Consider the following 23,171-nt stretch of genomic DNA (forward strand, 5'->3'; position numbering starts at 1 on the left):
AACTAAGTGTAACCGACTGTGACTAGTTATAATCAGATACATAGAGATTAAAGACACATGTGCAAACAAGTGTTAGTAGCATTAAAAATGTAGGAAACAGTATATCTTAAAGTGAAATGGAGATCTTCTTTAAAGGGTAAAAACTCATTCAAATTTTATGTCTTACTGGATTTATACTGAGTTCAATATTGTATGACTGTATTAATTCAACTGTGAACCTAAAAATTTATAGCCATGTTTGAAAGATCCTTGCTCTGGAATGTGTTACTGAATATGTTAAAGCTGTAATGAAATGCTTCTTCTAATCATGTGGTTATTAAATTTTTTTAAAATTTAAAAAATAAAATAAACTTTAAAAAAAACCTTAAGGGGCTGAAAAGATGGCTTAGTAGTTAAGAGCACTGGCTGTTCTTGCAGAGGACCTGGGTTCAAATCCCAGCACCCACCTGGCAGCTTAACCATTTGTAGCTACAGTTCCAGGGGATCTGACACCCTCTTCTGTCTTCCATGAGCGATTGCACTGACATACATGTAGGCAATACACGAGTACACATAAAATACAAACAACAAATTTTAAAACTTAAAAACATTTTACCAGTCATGGTGGCACACATCTTTAATCCCAGCACTTGGGAGGCAGAGGCAGGCAGATCTCTGAGTTCAAGGCTAGCCTGGTCTATATAGCAAGTTCCAGACCAGTCAGGGCTACATAGTAAGACGCTGTTTTAAAAAAAGAAAAAAAGAAATTCCCACACAACTCAACAGGCAACCTGGTGTTCAGGGTCCCAAGGAGGTGGTAGCTGCTGCTTTCTTGGTTCATCCACTAAGCTACATCGTCTTGGTGTCCCAGAACATGGAGCATCAGTAAGAATGGAGATCTGCCCTGGCCCCCGAGCACGGCCAAGTTCAAGTACTTCCAAAGAATGACCATAACCTCTTCAGTAGAAGGTAAACAGAATCTGGTGATCATGGGCAGGAAATCCTGGTTCTCTATTCCTGAGAAGAATTGACCATTAAAGGACCGCACTAACACTGTTCTCAGTGGAGAGCTCAAGGAACCTCCACCAGGAGCTCATTTTCTGTTTTTGGGTTGTTTTTTTTTTCTCTTTTTTTATATTTTATTTCTTATTTTTATTTATGTGTATGAGTGTATTGCCTGCGTGTATGTGAGTGCACCTGTGTCATGCAATGCTGTGGAGGTCAGAAGAGGGCTTCAGATTCCCCTGGAACTGGAGTTAAGGATGGTTTGTAGCTGCCATGTGGGTGCTGGGAATTGAACCCGGGTCCTCTGCAAGAGCAGTCAGTGCTCTTAACCCCTGAGCCATCTCTCCAGCCCCAGAGCTCATTTTCTTGCCAAAAGTCTGGATAATGCTTTAAAACTTACTGAAAAACCAGAATTAGCAAATAGAGTAGATGTGGTTTGGATAGTTGGAGTCAGTTCTCTTTATAAGGAACCAGGAATCAGCCAGGACTTCTTAAACTATTTGAGACGAGGATCATGCAAGAATTTGAAAGTGACTTGTTTTTTCAAAAAATTGATTTGGAGAAATACAAGGTTCTCCCAGAATGCCCAAGTGTTCTTTCTGAGGTCTAAAGGAAAATGACATCAAGTACAAGTTTGAAGTGTATGAAAAGAATGTAACATGAAGATGTCTTCTGATTTATTTCAAATTCTGCTTCCCTCTTTTAAAATTATGTTTTTACAAGAAAATAAGATTTGTTGACTTAAAAAGAAAAAAGATTATTAATTCTTTGAGAACTTTATACAATGTATTTTTATTGTATTCTCCCCTCCCCCAACACCTCCCAGGTCCACCTCCATTTCCGCTCCAACCCAACTTTGTGTTCATCCTCCACCCCCCAATTGAGTCCAGTATGTGTTCCTAATACTCTTGGGTGTGGAACTTGCCCTGGAATGTAAGAACTGACTCTTCCCATCCTAGCAGCTAGCAAATGCCAATAATTCTTCAGCTGGGGTGGAACCTGGTGCCCACCAATCCCCCTTCATGCTGGGATTTTGTCTGGCTTAAACTTAAGAAGGTCTTGTGCATGCTGCCACAATTGCTATGAGTTCATATGTATAGCTGCCCTGCTGCCTGGAGAACACTGTTTTCCTTATAGTCATAATTCCACCTCTGTCTCTTAATGATCTTTCTGCCCCCTTTTCCATGAAAATCCCTGGCTTTGGGGAGAGGGTGTAACATAGATGTCCCATTTGGGGCTGAGCACTCCTCACTCTTATTCTCCGCATGTTGACCAGTTGTGGGTCACAGTGATAATTGTTTTCTATTGTAACAAAATGGTTTCTCTGATGAGGTTTGAAAGATGTTCTATTTTGGATATGGCCATAGTCATTAGGAGTCATCTAATACTATGTTTATTACTAAATATAAGAATATTAGTAGTAGGTTCTCCCCTAGGGCCTGTGACCTATCTAGCCACAGGTTCTTGTCCCTGATAATGGTGCCAGGTATAGGTTCCATCTTGCAGGACAGGCAGTAAAACCTTTTCACAAAGAAAAGCCTAATCCCAAATGGATTGTTCTTTTATTCTGTTAAACATAATTCTGATTATACACAGACCCCTTCTGAAGAAGGAGGAGCATGGAATACTTCACAGCTCATTGAAACTATTCTAGATATTTTTCCATTTTCATACACATTTTAGAACCAACATGCTAATTTCTTTTTATGCTTGTATGCATATATGTTCTTGTGTGTGCTGGTACTCCAGGTGTGTGAACATGTACATGGAGGCCAGATGTCAATGTTGGGTATTTTTTTTTCTATCATTCTCATTTTATTTGGTCTTTTTTTTGGGGGGGAGTCTTTTTACTCACAGAGATCTGCCTACCTCTACCTCCCAAGTGCTAGGATTAAAGGCATGTGCCACCACACCTGGATTTTTATTTTTTTAAAGATTTATTATTTTTATTTTATGTGTATGAGTGTATGGTTTGCTTATAGGTAGATGCACCCATGTCCTGCATTGCCCTTGGAGGTCAAAAGAGGGCATCAGATCCCCCTCGAACTGGAGTTAAGGGTGGCTGTTAGTTACCATGTGGATGCTGGGAATTGAACCCAGATCTTCTGCAAGAACAATCAGTGCTCTTAACTGCTGAGCCATCTCTCCAGCCCCGTTCTTTTGGTCTTTTTGAGATAGGGTCTCCCTGTAGCCACAGCTGCCCTGGAACTCACTATGTAGACCAGGCTGGTCTCGATCTAACACAGATCTGCCTGCCTCCGCTTCCTAGGTGCTGGGATTAAAGGCCTGCACCACCATGCCTGGCCAGAACCAGTTTTTAAAAGAGCAAATATTAGCAGACCAACTTCTAGGGCCATCAAGCTGTGGTGCTGCAAAGGAGCAGACTTGCATTAATGAAAGGAGACTGAAGTAGACCATGGATATGTGCACCATTGATTTTCAGCAAAGGTGCCAAGTGTAATCAGTAGGAAAGTCTTTCAGGAACAGTGAACATGTAGATGTAAGAAAATGAAATTATCCCTTACCTAAGTCTGTCAACGGAAGATAATACCCTAAATGGGTGAAAGGCCTCAGAGAGTTACAACTATAAAGCACTGGGATGAAGAGATAGCTTAGGGGTGCAGTGCTTGCCCAGTGTGCACAAGGCTCTGGGTTCAGTCTTCAGGACTGTAAAGTAAAACAAATCTTCAAGTGTCTGGAAGAACAAAATATTCATGTCATCTCTAGGTATGAAAGGTTTTCATAAGTAGGATGCAGAAAAGCACAAAAATGAATTTTAAGTTGTACTTAAGAATCGAAAATGGGGAAAAAAGAAAGGTAAGCTTCAGACTTGGATGAAATGACTGCAAAGTATACATTTGGTCAAGGACTGTAAAGACGTCTTATAACTTAATAAGATAACCTCATTTTTAAAAATAGTTGAGATTTGAAAGGCTTTCTCACAAGGTATAAGATTAAAAAGAAAATAGCCTGGAGCTACATGAAAGGATATATTAATCATCAAGGAAAAGCACTTTAAAACCATAATGAACTACCACCGCATACCCACGATAATCACTAAAATTTGATAATACCAAGTGGTAATTTACGCCTAGTGTTGGCAAAATGAAGAACAGGTAGAACTTTCGTGCTTTTCTGTTGAGAATGTAAAGTGATACAGCCAGTTTGAAAAATTGTTGCCAGTGACAGATGAGCAGAAATCTGGATGGGGCTTATAGAAAAGATGGAGATATGTGATCTACTGTATTTGCTGTCTCCCTAACCCTACTAAGATGACAGTTGAGGAATTTTCTTTCTAAAAGGCACAGATGTGGGACTGGCGCTATGGCTCGGTGGGTAAAGGTACTAGCCACCAAGACTGAACACCCCCCCCATATACGCACATGAATGTAATAATAAAAGGGTTTTTTTTTTTTTTGAGACAGGGTCTTCCAGTAGTCCCAGCTGTCCTGGAACTCACTATGTAGACCAGGCTGTACTTGAACTCACAGAAATCTGCCTGCCTCTGCCTCCTGGGATTAAAGGTATGCGCCACCACGCCCTGGCAATAAAAGATTTTTTTAAGGCACAAATGTACTAGGCATGATGGTTCATACCTGTAATCCCAGCACTTGAGAAGATGAGGTGGTAGGATTGCAAGTTCCAGGCCAGCCTGGGCTATTGCTAGACCTTGTCTCCCTGCATTTAAAAAGAAAAAAACCTGGGCCTTGTGGTTTTAATCCCAGCCCTTGGGAGGCAGAGGCAGGAAGATCTCTGAGATGGAGGCCAGCCTGGTCTACATAATGAGTTCTAGGCCAACTGTTGTAGCTACAGGGAGACTCTGTTCTTCTCAAAAAATAAATAAATAAATAAATAAACAAATAAATAAATAAATAAATAAAGCTGGGTGCGGTGGCGCACACCTTTAGTCCCAGCACTCAGGAGACAGAGGCAGGCGGATCTCTGTGAGTTCAAGGCCAGCCTGGTCTACATAGTGAGTTCCAGGCCAGCTGGGGCTACAGGGAGACCCTGTCTCAAAAAGACCAAAAAAATAAAAATAAGACAAAAATGCTTGCTAATAGATTAAGGAATTAACCATAGGACCTAATCAAAAGATTTGGCAATGTGCCCAACTCATCTAATGGCAAAGGGAGAAAATATTCTGCATTTGTGACACTGTTTAGAAAGGAGTAATTTATTGCCCTTTAATCTGAGCTAGTGTTGTCCAGTTAAAAAAGGCTGTTGGATGAAAACACAGGTTTTACGCTTAGTGGGGTGAAGCACGTGTCTTTTCTTCCTTAGTATATTTACACTAGATGGTTTTAATTAAGTCAACTAGATATTTTCTAGTTCCTTTCACATCACTGTGTTAGAAGTTGGAGGGATCCAAGAAAGAGGAAGACACAGCCCTTGTCCTTCAGCACCCAAGGTGTGGGGGAAGACTTAAGGTAGAACTATCAAAAGCTTTAGGAGGCAGAACAGTGCAGGCCTCCAAGAAGGGAGAATACAAGGTCTATAGTACAGAGGGCGAGGGGCAAGGGGTGGCTCTCAGATACCCATACCCCTGTTTCTGCCTCACAGTGCTGGAGATCAGTCCCACTGAGCCCTTTTGATATTATTTTGAGACAGTGTCTCAACAAGGTGTCCCATCTGGTGTTGAACTTGAAGTCCTCCTGCATTGACTTTGCAAGTAGCTGGAATTAATTCTTTGTCTAGTTTGGTGAACGCTAGCTGAGGGCCAGATGGATTGACACCAGAGTTTCATATCTAAGCCAGGCAAGTAGACGCATCCTGGCTGCTACACCTGCAAGCTCTCAGGCAAGCTACTGGACTTCTCTGTGCTTCAACTTCTCTATGAGATGAAGGTTATGTTATAGTTGTTCTGAGTATTAAGTTACATATAGCTGTGTCCAACTCACACTGTTAATTTTTACCATTACTGTTATCCCCCCTCATGTTGGTACTTTTCTCCATTTAGAATAATAATTTTCCAATTACAAAATTAATGCATGACCACCGAAGGAAATGTGGGATATATGGAAAATTACTTCTTAAAATTCTTCTTTTTTTTTGTTGTCTTTTTGAGACAGGGTCTCCCTGTAGCCCTAGCTGCCCTGGAACTTGTTATACAGCCCAGGCTGGTCTCAAACTCACAAAGATCCACCTGTCTCTGCCTCCCAAGTGTTGGGATTAAAGGTATGTGTCACCATGCCCGGTTTAAAATTCATTTCTAACCTCTCCTCTAATAGGACATATTTGTCATTATTTCTGCTGTAGTTTTGCTTGCATAGTGGCTAAGTACATGAACTCCAGAGCTCACCTCTCTCACTTTTTATTCTGAGTCCACTGTTTTACCAATTTCGGTCTCAGGCTGCACATTTGTAAGAGTGAGGAAAAAATAAGGTGAAGAAATTAGGTGAGCCATCTGGAAGAGCGCAAAGCAGAGTGAAGTGCTCTGTGAGTGCCAGCACAGTCACTGCTACTTTCCTCTCTGCAAAAGTTCTGTTAGCCTCTGAAATAGATTGCAACAGGAAGTGCTGCTCTGTGGTAACTGGAGGTCACAAAGCACTGCAGGGAATGAGACATACAAGTCAATGAAGTGGCAGAAGAGTAGTTGTTAAAAAGATGCTAGGTTATACTTTCCTTTTTGGGGCCCAGATAAACCTATTTATTTTTACTCTTAAGGCTGTTTGAGGATCTGTTCCTCAGGGGTCACATGGGCTTGGGAGAAGCCCCTGGTGCCTTTCTTTTACCAGTTTGTCTATGAGAAGAGAAGTCAAAGGTCCTGCTCTACCATGGCTGGCTTCGCTTTTTAAGAGTCCATATGTTTAGCTATTGGCTACATAACAAGAAACAATGCCAGATAGGCGATACCTTCTTTTGAGTTATTGGCCACAGTGGCCCAAGAGGCTCCCAGATAGTAACCCAACATAAAGCTGGGAAAATGAACAGCAGACCCCAATCTAAACTAAAGGAATATTGACAACTGACTGCTGCTAGATGAGGAACAGCTGACCTTCCTAAAACAAAGACCTCTAGATAGGCTGACTAGATGAACAAGTACTGGGAAACGGCTGGAGGTGCCCACACCACAGCAGACAGTAGCAGGGAAGACAAAGTAAAAGGGTGCCATTGTGGGGGGGCTGCCATCTGGGAAGTGGGTATATAGATGAGTAAGATTGTTTGGGATGTTCTGTGTGATATACACACACACAAAAAATTTTTTTTAATGAGTTATATTTGAGGAGGAAGCATAAAAATTTATGTCATGTTAACTGGTAGAGGTGATAAACATTACCATTGAAATCTACCCGAGGACTTTATATCCATACACAGGTAGGTGCCAAGGATCCAAGGGCAACCGACCATGACTAGTAATAATCAGATACAGGTTAGAGACACATGCACCAACATCTAAGTGTTATTAGCAAAAACAATGAATCTTTCTGTAAGAAACAATATATTTTAAAATGGAGATCTTTTTAAAAGATTAAAAACTCATTCAACTTTATGTCTTACAGGGTTTATACTTAGTTCAGTATTGTATAACTGTTAATTCAACTGTGAACCTAAAAATTTTATAGCCACTTTTGAAAGAGATGTATCTTTGCTCTGTAAATTGTTATTGAATATGTTAAAGCTGTAATGAAATGCTTCTTCTAAAAAAAAAAAAAAAAACTAGGAGCTGGGTGTGGTAGCACACACCTGTAATCTCAGCTTCCAGTAGGCACAAGGCAGGAGGATTGCAAAGTCTAGGCCAACCTAGGCTAAACAGTGAGACTGTCTCAGAAAGCAAGCTAGAGTGGAAAAAGGAGACAGAAATGAGCATTACTAGCCGAGAAGAGGTTGCTGCTGAATTAGATGAATGCTTGGGTCTCTAACTAATTAGAAAATAGCTTCTTCCCAGGTGTTGGGGGAAAAAAGGGTGAACAAAACCCAGTTTAATATTGAAGTGGAACTGGCTAGATAGCTTAGCAGGTAAAGGTGCTTGCCACCAAGCCTGCTGATTTGGTAGAAAGAGAGAACCGTTTCCCACACTGTCCTTGGATCTCCTCAAAAGCATAACCAATTTACTAACTTCACATGTACTGAGAGTCTTAACAAGAGAGTGAAGTAAAAAGAAATGACTAAAGCATGGTGTTTTTTACATTTCAGACAAATAACAAATCTGAAGGGGAGGACAAGACAAATGGGAATCTGGACTAGGGTAGTAAATTCTTGGGATGTCACCAAAAGATGTCTGGGCAAGGAGTGTGAAGCTAGTGTTAAATGAAGATCCCTTCAGAGTTTGTTTATTCAGGTCATTGCTGCCCCAAATTACCAGTCTCTAGTGAAGAAAGCTGTTTTCCAGCCTGGTATTGTGAGGCCATTGCTCCCAGAATAGTCAATCCTTATGGCTTGCTGCATGTAAGCAAAGACAGGCCAAATGTCCCCAATGAATCTCCAGTTCCCCAAGTGACTTCAGCTTGAAATAATATACCAATTTTGAGATGGTACCTCCTGTTTTAACTTTTCTGTTTCTGTGATAAAAGACTGACTAAAAGCAACTTGGGTAGTGTTATGCCCAGATCTCGTGACCCCCCCAATGACTACCAAGGAGTCCGGAGTGTATGCAGCAGTAAAGAGCCTTTATTCAGGCTTAAGCTCGGGCCCTCAGATTTCACTGACGCAGCGGATCCGTACTGAGAGCCCCGATCTAGGGTGAGGTAGGCTTTTACAGGGAAGTTTCACAGAAGCCCGCGCGAAATGATTGGATGGTCCTATGCTCTGAGTACAGGGAGGATTCTTATTGGTAGGGGCTGTCTTTAGGGCATTGGAATGCACTGACTGTTATCTGTGGGGCCAGAAGTTTCTGTTTTTACCTTAGAAGGCTGCTATATGCTCGGGCTTGTTTGATCTATAGCTAGTCAAAATGGAGTTAGTGCCGCCTTAAGCCAGGCAAATTACAGAAGCAGAAAGAAGCAGTTAGACAAGTCAGGGTCCCACAGGTAGGAAACGATTTATTTGGCTAACACTTCCATGGCATAGTCCATCATTGAGGGAGGTCAGGCAGGAGGTCAAGCAGGAACATGAAGGCAGGAACTGAAGCAGAGACCATGAAGGAACCCTGCTAACTTTAGCCTTGCTTCCTCTGGCTTGCTCAGCTACTCTTCTTATATAGCTCAGCCCCACCTGTCCAGGGATCACCACCCACAGTAGATTGGGTCCTGTGTCAATTAGTAATCAAGAAAATGCTCCACAGACATGCCCACAGACCACTCTTCCCAAATGACTCTAGTTTGTGTCCTTGATGAAAACTAACCTGCACATCTCCTTAATTCCTTCCTGACGTAGTGTTTTAAATCCCATGGTTTCAAACAATAGATAATAGCTTTCCTCTGGATGAAGCCCTTTTGTCAGAAATGCCTAAGGATTATCCTGTCTCCCCCACTTCCACCCTAGCAGCTCTATATTTTTCTGGAGAAATAGGGGTTTTGCCTTGGCCTGGAATAGGTAGGAAGATGAAAGAGAGATGCCATTATCTCCACATAAACAGAAAACCAGCTGACTGTACAGTACTTATAAATGTACCATTTAAAAGTAAAATGACAAATTATTCAGACCCCAATGTGACCTACTTTTGAAAATGTTCATTGTCTTGGTAGAGAAAGACAACTTGAATCCTGATCACTCCACTTTCTCAGTGGCATCTCAGCCGGGCGTGGTGGCGCACGCCTTTAGTCCTAGCTCTTGGGAGGCAGAGGCAGGCAGATCTCTGTGAGTTCGAGGCCAGCCTGGTCTACATAGTGAGTTCCAGGCCAGCTGGGTCTACAGAGAGACCCTGTCTCAAAAAGACAAAAAAAAAAAAGCAAAAAAGAATGGTAAGAATCTGCCAGCAGCTGAGTACTTGAAGAAGAGAAGGAAGTAAGGACAGATGGCACGCTTCTAACCACTGGTGATAAAGGGACAGAAGCTGAAGTAGCGGTGGAGCGTTTCCTTTCTTGGCTCTTTGGTTTTTGTGAAGCAGAAGTGTCTAGATGCCTGTGATGCTTCCAGAACTGGGAAATGGGGCAAAGTTATTCATATTTAGCTATTGCTGCGCTTCTTTTGAACGCCACAGAATTAAAAGGTTTCATCTGTGGATGTGACGCAGTTTATTATTTAAGACTCATTGCAGAGGAAATAGAGATCACCTCACTTATGACTGTAGACACAGCCCCTGATTTTGGGCTGGTGCTGCAAGAGAACATGATTGGACCTTACCTGATGCTTCTCTGAGGTGTCCTTTTTCTTGCGCGTGTCATTAAAACATAAAGAGCTACTTTTTAAAAGCCTTTGAATTTATACCATGACTCATCATATTCAGTTCTCCAGTCTCTTTCCTGTGCTTTCAGATAAAACCACATTTCTCTTAATGGGAACCCTGAGACCACAAGGAGAGTCAGACAGGCTCCTTTGGCCCTAGCACCGTAACAAAGGCTGGCGGTGTGGAAGGTAGAGTGACCTGCTGGTCCTAATGGAAATGAAGTAAAGTTTCGTTCCTGCCCCTGTGTCACATTGCTCTTTTTTCCAGCTTGAAATCTTGCTCTATTCTCATCTTTATCTGTAGCTGCTTATAGTTGAAGAGGAAGCACCTTTTGTTCAAGGTCTTGTTTTCCATGCTCTACTGAAATGTCTAGGATTGGAGTCACTAATGCTCACCATTTACCAAATCTACCAGTCAGCATTTATCCTGAGCTCCTTCAACTTCTCAACTTCATCTGACACTCCTTCCTAAGTTCTTTTTCTTCTCAGAGTTTAAGGATGTGCGACCTTTGTTTTCCCTCTACACTGACAGCTCCTCAGTCTTCCTCACCTGTCAGAAGTCTATCCTTGGCCTTCTGTCTTTTCTATTTGAACTCCTCTGGAAGATCCCAGCTGACCTTGTTGCTTCAGAAATCACCCTTGTGCCTTGATTCCTAAGTCTACTTCTATAACCTGATCTTTCTCTTGAGTGGGATTCTCCTGCAACCAACTACCTAATGTTTCCACCTGGATAGTCAAGATGTCTCAGCTCCATTCCAGAATTCCCTGTCTCCTTCTCCTTCATCTCATTAAATGGTACTACCATTTACCCTGTTGCTCAACCAAAACCTCAGATGCATGGTAAAGTTTTATTTTTCCCCAGGCCCTGCATTCAGTCAGTTAGCAAGATGTGTAATCTACCAGAATGCTTCTGGATTCTATTCTCTATCCATCTCACTACTTGAGAACAAACTTTCCTCCTGTCTTGGCTGGAGCACAGCTTTAACCTCCTGATTTATAGGTTTTCCTGTTCTCCTCACCCCCAGCAGCAGAGTGATCATGCATGAATAACATATAACGGTGCTCCATCAGTATCTCCATCATGAGCAAATCAAAGTCCCTACCATAGAGTCTAGCTTCTGTTTGCCTTTCCACAGCTCCAGACATTCGTGCTTACTGTGTTTCCTTAAACGTCCCAATCACCTTTTGTTTATGTGTCATCCTGTCCTTTAGAGTTGTACCAGATGTCCCTACACAATTACTAGATTAGTTTTGCTTGGTTTTGAATTTCATGTGGTACACTATATGTGGTCTTCTCTAACTTGGCTTTGTTTTCACTCAGTATTATGTTTACAGAGAAATTCATATTGCAATGTGAGCTTTATTTGTTCATTTTCACCACTGGGTCACATTGTGTTGCGGCTGTACCACAGTTTACTGAGCTGCAGATGGTGCTCATAAGCGTTCTGATGTGCATCATATGCAGTGTTGAGTCCAGAGTGAGCTTACTGTGGCTGGACTACATTTTCCTTGCTTTTTATGGATGAATCCCTTGGCAGCCGTGTGAATTAGTGTCATTACAGTGCCCTTCATATGAGGACACAGAGGCAGAGGAAGGTGAGGGAGCAGATCCAGTGCCATCTAGCTAGCGAGTGCAATTTCTGGATCATGGGCTCCACATATGTTCAGTGTCCAAGATGATGGCTAATAGTGATTGTACCAGTCAGTACTCCCACCAGCAGCATGTGAGCTCCCATGGCATCACATCTTCACCCATACTTAATTTTGCCAGTTTTGTGGGTGTAAAATGGTATTTTGATTTCAATTTGCATTTCCCTGATTTCTAATGATGTTGTGCATATTTTGCTTGTTTATTAGCCATTAGCATTTCCTCTTTTGGAAACATGAACCGTCTGCTCATGTCTCTTGCCTATTCTTTTGATTTGCTGGTCTTTTTCATATCAAATTACAGTACTTTTTACTCTAGATACTTTGTCCGTATTAGGAGTTTCAAACATCTTTTCCAGATGGCTTGTCTTTCGATTCCTTTTCTCACATTTCCTGATGAGCAGAAATTCCTAATTCTCATATAGTTGGATTTGTTTTTGTTTTCATTATCTTGTTTTTAAAAAAGTCTATCCTAAGCCGGGTGTGGTGGCACACACCTTTAATCCCAGCACTCTGGAGGCAGAGGCAGGCAGAGGCCAGCTGGTCTACATAGTGAGTTCCAGGACAGCTGGGGCTACAGGGAGACCCTGTTTCAAAAAAGTGAAGATATCTCTGCATGTCAAAGCAAGTACACGCAAATTTCCACAGTGCCTAAACCACAGCCCAACTAGAGCTTGACAGCCATATTGTTGCTGTGTAGCTGTTTTCATGTAGTGGGTGTGATCTCTGGTTCTCCCCATCCTTCCAAAGCTGTTGAAACACTTCTGTAAGACTGAGGACTTCAAGGACTCTAGTCCCAGCTTTGACGCAGTCCTGTGCTGTGTGCTCCCTTGCTGACAGTTGATATTGATTGCATTCAGTGGGTGCCTCTCTCTCTATGTCCACAATCTATTTTTTTTTTCTGGTAGGACTACACACCTTCCTCACTGGGTCCATGATCTGCCTCCCTCCTCAGACATCCTGGCTTTCACTGACATTTTTTTCTCACATTTGTTTTCTTTTCTCCTAGACTATTAATACTGAGAGTTACTGACTTTATCCTTCTCCAGTTCCTCTGTGAACTAATCCAGGGGGCTGGATTGAGTCTATTCCTGCACCAAGAGCTGAGTTGTGTGGGGTCTTTCTTTAAATACTTGTTCTAACGCCTTGGCTCCCTCTTTTTTTTTTTTAATCAAATTTAGATCCTAAAAGATTTTGGAAATCCTCAGAAAACATGCATGGAAATGCTGAATGAGCGTGTCTTAATACATAAGATGCAGTTACTAGACAAATGGAGCAGGCGAGCTTTTCTCTCAAGGCAACAAAGTGAATTTTGAACACGCTACTAATTTTTTTTTTCTCTTTTTGGGACAGGGTCTCCCTGTAGCCCCAGCTGACCTGGAACTCACTATGTGAGTGGTAGACCAGGCTGGCCCAGAACTCACAGAGATTAGCCTGCCTCTGCTTCCCCAGTGCTGGAATTAAAGGCTTGTGCCACCACACCCGGTGCTACTGAATTTTTTTTTGAGATTTATTTTTATTTTTTGTTTGAAAGATTTATACTTATTTTTATATTTGTGTGTCTGTGTGAATGTATGCCACATGTGTCTGGCTGCCTGCAGAGGCCAGAAGGGGGAGTTAGAGCCCCTGGAGCTGGAGTTGCAGGCTGTTGTGAGTGTGGGTGTTAAAACCAAACTCAGGTACACTGGAAGAGCAGTAAGTACCGTTTAACAGCTAAGCCATCTCTCCAGTCACTACCCCCCACACACTTTTTTTTCTTACATGCTACTAAATTTTGATGCTGACACTTTTTCTCCTGTGAGAAAGCACTTGATAAATAGTATAGGGAATGGAGCTTGTAGAACTGAGGAAAATGTTAAACTACATGCATGTATGTTGAATATGACAGCTTTAGGATTATGGGAAAACTATTTTTTTCTATATTTAAAGGCCAGCCTGATCTACATAGCAAGCTCCAGGCTACATAGTAAGACCCTGTTTCAAAAAAACAAAAACGAGGGTAGGGTGTGGTGGTGCATGCCTTTAATCTCAACACACGCAGAGGCAAGTGAATGTGAGTTCAAGGCCAGCCTGGTCTACATAGCGAGTTCCAGGCCAGCTGGGGCTAAAGGGAGACCCTGTCTCAAAAAACAAAACAAAATGAGACAAACAAACCAAAAACTCCACAAAGGGATGTCTATAAAGTGTCCAAAATCCATAAATAAAGATAATAGTATTTTGTCATTCATTATAATCAATAAACCATTGTTTAAAGAAAAAAAAAAGTAAGCTTACTTAGATTCTGTGACCCAGTGGTTTCTCTACTAAGTACATACCCAGGAGGAATGAACTCAGTATGTGAATGTTCATAATAACCAAAGAAAAGACACTGCCCAAGTATACACCAAATGGTGAATGAATAAGCAACATGTGGTATATGTATACGGTGGAGTGCCACCCCCTAATGAAATAATGAAATACTGATACATGCTACAAATCAGTGAACCTCAAAAGCATACTAGGTAGAACAATCCAGACCTGTATTATACGGTTCTGTTTGTCTAAAATATTCAGAAAAGAGAACCGGGGCTGGAGAGAGGGCTCAGCAGTTAAGAGCACTGGCTGCTCTTGGAGAGGACCTGGGTTCAATTCCCAGTGCCCACATAGTGGCTAACAACCATCTTTTAACTCCAGTTACAGGGGATCCAACATCCTCTTCTGGACCTACATGGGCATTGCACATCACAGGTGCACTTACATACATACATGCTGTGCTGGATAGCTTTAGTGTCAACTTGACACACCTGGGTTGAGGGAACCTCAGCTGGGGAATTACCCCTATTGGACTGGCCTGTGGCCATGTCTGAGGGACATCTTGATTACTGAGTGATGTGAGTGGGCCCAGCCCACTGTGGGTGGTACCACCCCTGGGCAGGTGGGCCTGTGTTGCATAAGAAAGCAGGCTGAGCAGGGGCCAGGGGAGCAAGCCAGTATAGCAGTGTTCCTCCATGGCCTGTGCTCCAGCTCCTGCCTCCAGGTTCCTGCCCTGAGTTCCTACCTTGGGCTCCCGGATGAACTGTGACCCTGGATATGTAAGCTAAATAAACCTTTTCCTCCCCAGGTTGGTATTGGTCAGAGTGTTTTGTCACAGCAATGGAGAGACAAACTAGGACAGAAATTGGTACCAGAGAGTGGGATATATTGCTGTGACAGACCTGACCTTGATATTTTTAGGATTGTGGAAGCGTTCTGAACTTTGGGCTGGGAAGTTCAGTGCTCAGAGTTTGTTGCTGTGGAGCTTGGAACAGTTATGTTGAAAGAGTTGTGGACGATGGAGGCCTGGCTTATGAAGCTTCAAAGGGAAGCAGAGACTATCAGGGCTTTTCGTGTGAGATTTTAGATTGAGAATCTGGGGTTTCTGGTTGGCTGGGGCTGAAGAATCAGCTGTGGTTAAGAAGAGACCAGAACCTGAAGCAAAACCTCTGCTTTACTGGGACAATTGATGCTGGTTAGCTGGGGGTTGCAAAATCAGCTGTAAGTAACAAGAGACCAGTATCACTGTGGTGAAATCTTGTGGGAGGTATTTCCTCAGGGTCAGCACACAGAGGGGACCCTAGCCTCCATCTCAAGCTAGAAGCAGGACTTGGTAATGTGTAAGAGTCCCCTGCATGGCTCTGGGTGTTGAAAGCATGAAGGGGTCATAGAGAGCAGCTGAGGCTTGGCACTGTGAGAGGCCAGGAAAGGCCATAGGTGAAAGTGCAGCTTCAGTTGAAGTGAAGACCCCAGGAATGAAGGGGTCATGGAGAGAATCTGAGGCTTTGCACCCCAAGAGGCAAGAAGAGGCCATTTGTAGCCTCAGTTTCAGTGGAGACCCCAGTTTTTTGAAGATGCCAGGACCATGGGATGACCACCAAGGACAGCAGTAAGTGTGGAATGGAGCTGGCCTGGGTCTGCAAGTCGAGCTGTGTGTGCCCCAGCTGTCCTGGAACTCACTATGTAGACCAGGCTGGCCTCGAACTCACAAAAATCTGTCTGCCTCTGCCTCCCAAGTACTGGGATTAAAGGCGTGCGCCACCACACCCGGCCCTGGGATTTTTTTAAATCATATTCTCTTCTAGAACCTTTATGGCTTGGTTGCTTTCTTTTTTTCTGTTTAAATCTTTGATCTGTCAGAAATTTACTTTGATGTGTGGAGTTAAACAGATCTATCATTGTTTTATTCAGATAGTCAATTTTTCAATATTGTACCATTTGTTAATTGAGTAATTCATTTGCCTACAGTAAATAAATGTCTGTTTATACTTGGCTCTAATTTTGGACTTTATTCCTTGTCACCGATCCTCTGTCTATTCTTTGCCAATACCAAGATGCTTTTATTACTTTTCTTAGAAGTGCATGCTAATATTCATGGAATAAGATCTTTACTCTTTTTTCCCCCAGAAACTTCTTGGCTTTTGTCGTTGTTCTTATGAAAATTAAAAAAACCTACAGAGGTTTACAGGGCCCCATAGTGTTCCTCTCCTCAGTGGAACTGTCATTAAAATCTTACCATAGCTGGGTGTGGTGTTGCACACCTTTAATCCCAGCACTAGGGAGGCAGAGGCAGGCGGATTTCTGTGAGTTCGAGGCCAGCCTGGTCTACGTAGTGAGTTCCAGGACAGCTGGGGCTGCAGGGGGCCCCTGTCTCAAAAAAACCAAAAAAAAAAAAAAAAAAATCTTACCATAGTTATTTCATTTACTTTTTGTTTTCTTAAGTATTTTGTTGCTGTTTTTTTAAATATTTTGTTATTTTTATTTTATGTGTATGAGTATTTTGCCTGTGTGTATGTTAAGTGCATCTGTGTCTTGCAGTACCTGCAGAGGTCAGAAGAGGGCACTGGATCCCCTGGGACTGGAGTTACAGATGGTTGTTAGCCACCATGTGGGTGCTGGGAATGGAACCCAGGTCCTCTGCAAGAGCAGCCAGTGCTCTTAACTGCTGAGCCATCCCTCCTGCCCCTCCCCCTGAAGACTTTAGCAAGTATCTCTTCTTGCTTGTGTTCTAATTATATTTTACTATTGGATACCACTCTCATTAAGGAGACTTTTGATTTTTCTGTGTCTTATTTTAATATTAATGCTTCCACAAGCCTTTTGATTCTGTTGAAGTCTGGTACACAGTTGTATGCCTACAAATGTTTTGTTTCTCTTCCTTTCAGGTTTTATACCTTTTATTTCCGAATACTTCAGACAACTTTCAAGAAGAGTTTCACATAAGTATCAAAGAACAGGTCCTTCTATGCTTCCTGTCTTCAGAAGGAATGTCCTGGTCTCATATTGTCTAGTACTGTCTGTGAACAATGTGGTTTTTGTAAAATTCTTTTGGTGTATTTATTTTTTTATTCTATGTGTATGAGTGTTTTGCCTGTGTGGATGCTTCCACCTTTGTCACTTACGTAGTGCCTGCAGAGGCCAGAGACGGCATTGGACCCCCTTGTACTGGAGTTAGGGACTGTTGTTACTCACCATGTGCATGCTGGGAACTGAACCCGGATCCTCTGTAAGAGCAATCAGTGCTCTTAACCAGGGAACCATCTCTCCAGTTCTCAACAATGTGTACTTTTAAAATTGATGCTGGCGGGGAGGAGGAGGTCAGCTCTCTTCAGGTGTCTCATAGATTGACTATGCTCCAGTGGATGGCCCCATACCTATGTGTATATGGGCAGCAGTAATTGGACTCAGTGGGTTGGGGGGGCCATGAGGAGAGACTGGGGAGGATTTGTGGGTGGGGAGTGAGAAGTGAATGTAATAAAAATACATTGTATGCATGTAGGATATTCTCAAAGAATAAATAAAAATATTGCCTTTTTTATTTTATTTTATTTCGTTTTATTTTATTTTATTTTTTGGTCTTTTTGAGACAGGATCTTCCTGTAGCCCTAGCTGACCTGGCACTCAATATGTAGACCAGGCTGGCCTCAAACTCACAGAGATCCGCCTGCCTCTACCTCCTGAGTGCTGGGTGTATGTCACCACACCCAGCTTCAGTGTACTTTTTAAATGCCTTTAGAAAAGAAATTCTTTTGAGTCATATAACCTGGCCTCCCTCTTTGTAAGTTCTTTGGCCTCCTAATCTCAACTGATCTTCTGTTTCACTTTAAAGCATGTTGGCTTCTCTGAGTTCTAGTACAGAGACGTCTTGTCCATCTGTTCATTGCTGTCCCCTGCAAAACATTTGTGTATAGCTCCTTTGAGTACAGAGTTTTGACTAGAAGTATTCCCTGTCTGGCCCCAGATGAGGAGAGGGCAGGAGGGAGTCAGAGGAGCCATTTCTCTTGAGTAGATACCTAGGAGTAGGATAACATTTTGAAATAGTTTGGTATTTATATGTTATGTGTATAAGTGTATTACCTGCATGCATGTAAGTGCATCATGTCATGCAGTACCCATGGACATCAGAAGAGGGTGTCAATCCCCTGGAACTGGAGTTATAGGTGGTTGTTAAATGCCATGTAGGTACTGGGAATCTAACCTGGGTCCTGTGCAAGAGCAGTCAGTGCTCTTTAACCACTGAGCGTCTCTACAGGTGGTTATGAGCCACCCAAGATCAGTACTTGCTCTTAGTCACTGAGCCATCTCTCCAGCCTCTCTCCCACATGTAATTTTTTTCAAAAAGAAATTGAAAACCTTTTCCAAATTGTCTGTACAATTTTGCTCTCCTGTCCACAGTGTATGAAGGATTTTAGTTGTTCCACACCCTTATCTGTCCTAGAAATAATCAGCCTTTAAAATTTTAGGCACACTTAGATGTATGGTGGTATCTCATTTGCATTTTCCTAATAACTAATAATATTGAGCATCTTTTCATTTATATGCCACCTTTGGTGAAGTTTCTGATCAAAACAATTGATGTTTTTCTCATTGGAATGTTTGTTTCATACTATCAAATTTTGAGAATTCTTTTTATAGTCTAGAGACTTTTTTTTTTCTTAAAGGTCTCACTATGGAGCTCTGACTGGCCAGGAACTTGCTCTGTATACAAGGCTGGCTTCAAATTCACAGAGATCCATTGGCCTTTGTGCACTACCATGCCCAGCTGAGACAGTCTTTTTTAAATTTCAATATCCAGTTACTTGTTACTAGAAATACCATTGTCTGCTGAGCATGGTGGCATACACCTTTAATCCCAGCACTCGGGAGGCAGAGTCAGGCGGAGCTCTGTGAGTTCAAGACCACCCTGGTCTACATATTGAGTGCCAAGCCAGCTGGGGCTACAGGGAGACCCTGTCTCAAAAAGACCAAAAAAAAAAAAGTTATACCATACCATTGTTTTAATATGTTGCCCTTATGTTTTATAACTTTTCTAAACTTGCTATTGTAATTTTTCTAAAGATTATAACAGATTTCCTACATAAATTGTCATAGTGTTTGAAAAGTCATTTTTACCTCATTCCACTCTGGATACCATTTATTTTTCTTGCCTTGTACCCAATAGAAACCTTCATTACAAAATTGAGTAGAAACAGTCGGTACCCTTCCCTTTCCTCACGTGCAGGGAAGACGACATTCCTCTTATCAAGTGCAATGCTGTCTACAGTGTAGATGCCCATTGTCAAACTAAAAATGTTCCTTTATAACCTTGGTTTGCTGGGATTTTTTTTTTAACTTTCTAATTGGATTTTTACAGTACTTTTTCTGCACCTATTATGATGATCCCATATTTTTGTTCTTAGTATGTTAAGATGATTGAATTTCATATTATATGAATATTACAATCCTGAGATAATGCAAGAAATTGCTTGGTCAAGGTATATCCTTTTACATATGTTTTAACATTATTTAGACTATTTTGAGCATACAGAGTTAAAATATATTATTAAGGTTAATTTCACCTTTTTTTAAAAATTTTTTATTTTTATTTTATGTGTGTTCGTGTATTGCCTGCGTGTAGGTAAGTGCACCAGTGTCGTGCAGTGCCCACGGAAGTCAGAAGAGGCTGTCGGTTCCCCTGGAACTGGAGTTACGGACAGTTGTTAGCGGCCATGTGGGTGCTGGGATACGAACCCAAGTCTTCTGCAAGAACAATCAGTGTTCTTAACCACTGAGCCATCTCTCCAGCCCAATTTCACCTTTTTTACTTTTTAAAAAATCTGCTGGAAAAATATTAAATTATACCTGTGGCTTATGTTATATTTCTGTTGAACAGGAACATTATTACTCAGGATTCTGGGATAAAATTAGTTTGTATCTATATTTGCCGTCTCTAGGTCCTTTTCTTCCATTCTCTTTCAAATTCATCCTGGTTAGGTTTCTGTGTTAGTGTTCTATAGAGGAAAAGAACTGATAGAGTCAATATATGCGTTAATATATACATATGTGTATTATATGTGTATATTTAGATATATATAGATACATATATAATTTTATTTTATTGGATTGGCTTACCAGGGTATGATCCCAGTAGTCCAACAGTGGCTGTACCACACTGGGGAATCTGGCAGTTGCTCAGCCCATGAGGCTGGATGTCTCAGTAGGTCCCAGTCTGGCATTGAAGGCCTGGAGTATTCCTGGAGAGCTGCTGATCTTCAGTTAGTGAGAGCCAAGGCAAGCAGGCCAAAAGTAAAACCTTCCTTCTTCCATGTCCTTGATCTGTGCTGCCATTAAAAGGTGCTGCCTCCATTCAGGGTGGGTCTCCCAGCATCAAGTAACATGATCAAGAGAGTTCCTTGTGTGGCTTGCATTTATTTGATTCCATATCTGGTCAAATTGACAACCAGGGTTAGCTGTCACAGCTTCATAATTCATACTTCACTGAAACCGCTCTTGCCCAGATCCTTAGTGATGTCCACATTGCTGAATCCAGTGACCCCTGTCTGTGTCCTCATCTTGACTCACCAACAGCATTTGATACAGCTGGCCATCTTGGCTTCTAGCTGTTCATTTGTATCTGTCTCACAAGGGTCCTCCTTGCATCCCTTTGCAACTTCCCACTCTGCCCCTTCACTATCATGGCTGAAGTAAAAGACCTCAGCCTCCAACCTGGAGATTCTGAGTGATCTCATCCAGACTCCAACCTTTAGACATCCACACTGATGTTACCGCTAAGATAACTTGTGTATCTGGCTCTCAGTTAACAGTATAACAGACATCTGACATCTAAATGTTCAAACTTGAACTCTTGATTTTAAGCCTCCCCAAACTTATTCCAACCCCAGCTTTCCCAGTCTCACTTAATAACTCCTTTATTCCAGTGTTCATGCCCAAACTGAGAGTTACTCAGACCTCTTCCTTTCATACTTCTGTAGTTGGTATCGAGTCAAACTCTCTGCTTTCCTCCTTCCTGCTTGCTTCCCTTCATTCTAGCCCAGGAGCACAACTATAGTAAAATGCACCAGGTGTGTCTCACTAAAAGCTCTGGCTATTGCAGAATGGTTGCCAGAGCCTTCCTGTGGCTCACAGAGCTGGGGTTAGGAAGCATGACCACTTGCTTCTTTGGCAGGGCTCTTCTGGTCACCTTGCTTTGACTCAGGCAACCAGATATACTTCTTTCTTTTTGGTCTATGCACCTGTTTGCCCAGCCTACAAATTCTCAAGGAGGCTGCCCACAACCCACCAAGCCTCCTCTACCTCACATTCCCACTCACTGTTGCTTTCCTGGCTGCTTTCACACACTCTAACCTGCCACATAATTACTTAATATTATGCTGATTGGTTGTTGACTCTGTGCTTTCACTGGAATGTGAATTCCTTGCTACTTTGTTTTACAAGTGACTAGAATAGCATCTGACAGATAAAAAACAATTGTATTTCAAAGCAGAGCATGTTTGACTCCTGAGCCTTCATTCCGGTCTCTTTTTTTTTTCCCCCCTCCAAATTGATTACAGTTTGCATACTGTGGAGTGCATGGGTTTGGGGCACAAAGCTCTGGATTCTTGCATGTACGTGTACTTATGTGGCCTGTAGAATTACTAGTTCTATAGAGTTCTTTGTGTCCCTTCAGTCAGCACCTCTGCCTGCCTCAGTCACTTTACAGACTCACCATGTGTTGGTTGTGTCTGTTTTTGAACTGCCTGTGGATGGAATTGCATAGTATGCAGTCTACTGTCAGACTCTTACCTAATAAACTTTTTAACCTATTATACTTACTTTATGTGTATGAGTGTTTTGCCTGCACGATAGAAGTGCACCACATGCATGCAGTGCCTGAAGAGGCCAGAGAGGGTATCAAATCTCCTAAAACTGGAGTTATGGATGGTTGTTAGCCACCATGGGGTTGCTGGGAACCAAATCCATGTCCTCTGCAAGAGCAGCCAGTGCCTTTTTTCTTTTTTTGGTTGGTTGATTTTTGTTTTGTTTTGTTTTTTGAGACCGTTTCACTAGGTACCCCTGGCTGGCCTGGAACTGGCTGTGTAGACTAGGCTGACCTCAAACTCACAGAGATCTACCTGCCTCTGTCTCCTGAGTACTGAGATTAAAGGTGTATGTCACCATGCCCAGCTAAGAGTAACAAGTACTCTTTTTTTTTTTTTTTTTCAGTCTTTTTGAGACAGGGTTTCCCTGTAGCCCCAGCTAGGCTGGAACTTACTATGTAGACCAGGCTGACCTCAAACTCACAGAGATCTGCCTGGCTCTGCCTCCTTAATCCCTGCCTCTGCTGGGATTAGAGGCATGATGCGCCACCACACCCTGCTCAAGAGTAACAAGTACTCTTAACCCCTGAGTCATTTCTCCAGCCCCAAGTTTTCTGTTTTTTTGTTTTTTGTTTTTTTTCAATGACCATTTTCCCATTTTCTTTCTAGGAAATTTAATTCTTACAATACTTTGTTCTTTTTATGTTTCACATTTTGTCCATTCTTCTGTTGGTTGGGATTTGGGTTCTTTATACTTAGGGCTGTTATGGCAGAGTTGATTTAAACATTCTTGACAAATATTTATGGTCTGTGCCTTCATTATTCCTGAGTCCTCTTGGGAGCTACACTCAAGAGTAGATACTTAATACCTGCTGTCCTGGTTTGTTCTTCATTGCTATGACAAAATACTCTGACCAATACCAACTTGGGGAGGAAAGGGTTTATTTGTCTTACATCTCCCAGGTCACAGTTCATCAGGGAGCCCATGGAGGAACGCTACTTACTGGCTTGCTCCCTTGGCTCCTGCTCAGCCTGCTTTCTTATACAATACAGGCCCACCTGCCCATGGGTGGCACCACCCACAGTGGGCTGGGCCCTCCCACATCACTCATCAAGAAGATGCCCTTCAGACATGGCCACAGGCCAGTCTAATAGAGGCAATTCCCCCATTGAGGCTCCCTCAACCCA

The 23,171-nt window shown here is 42.2% G+C and overlaps 1 protein-coding gene and 1 pseudogene across 2 annotated transcripts in view; both read left to right on the top strand.

Annotated features, from left to right (window-relative positions):
- The window catches only part of LOC103725037, a 72,548-nt pseudogene extending 70,901 nt beyond the window's left edge, over positions 1-1,647 (top strand).
- Positions 1-23,171, top strand: part of Pacs1 (phosphofurin acidic cluster sorting protein 1) — a 148,286-nt gene that overhangs the window by 79,524 nt on the left and 45,591 nt on the right. The gene's annotated exons all lie outside the window — the stretch shown is intronic.

Source organism: Nannospalax galili, unplaced genomic scaffold (genome assembly GCF_000622305.1).
Source record: "Nannospalax galili isolate Female #2095 unplaced genomic scaffold, S.galili_v1.0 scaffold1328, whole genome shotgun sequence".
In the NCBI taxonomy this organism is placed as follows: domain Eukaryota; kingdom Metazoa; phylum Chordata; class Mammalia; order Rodentia; family Spalacidae; genus Nannospalax; species Nannospalax galili.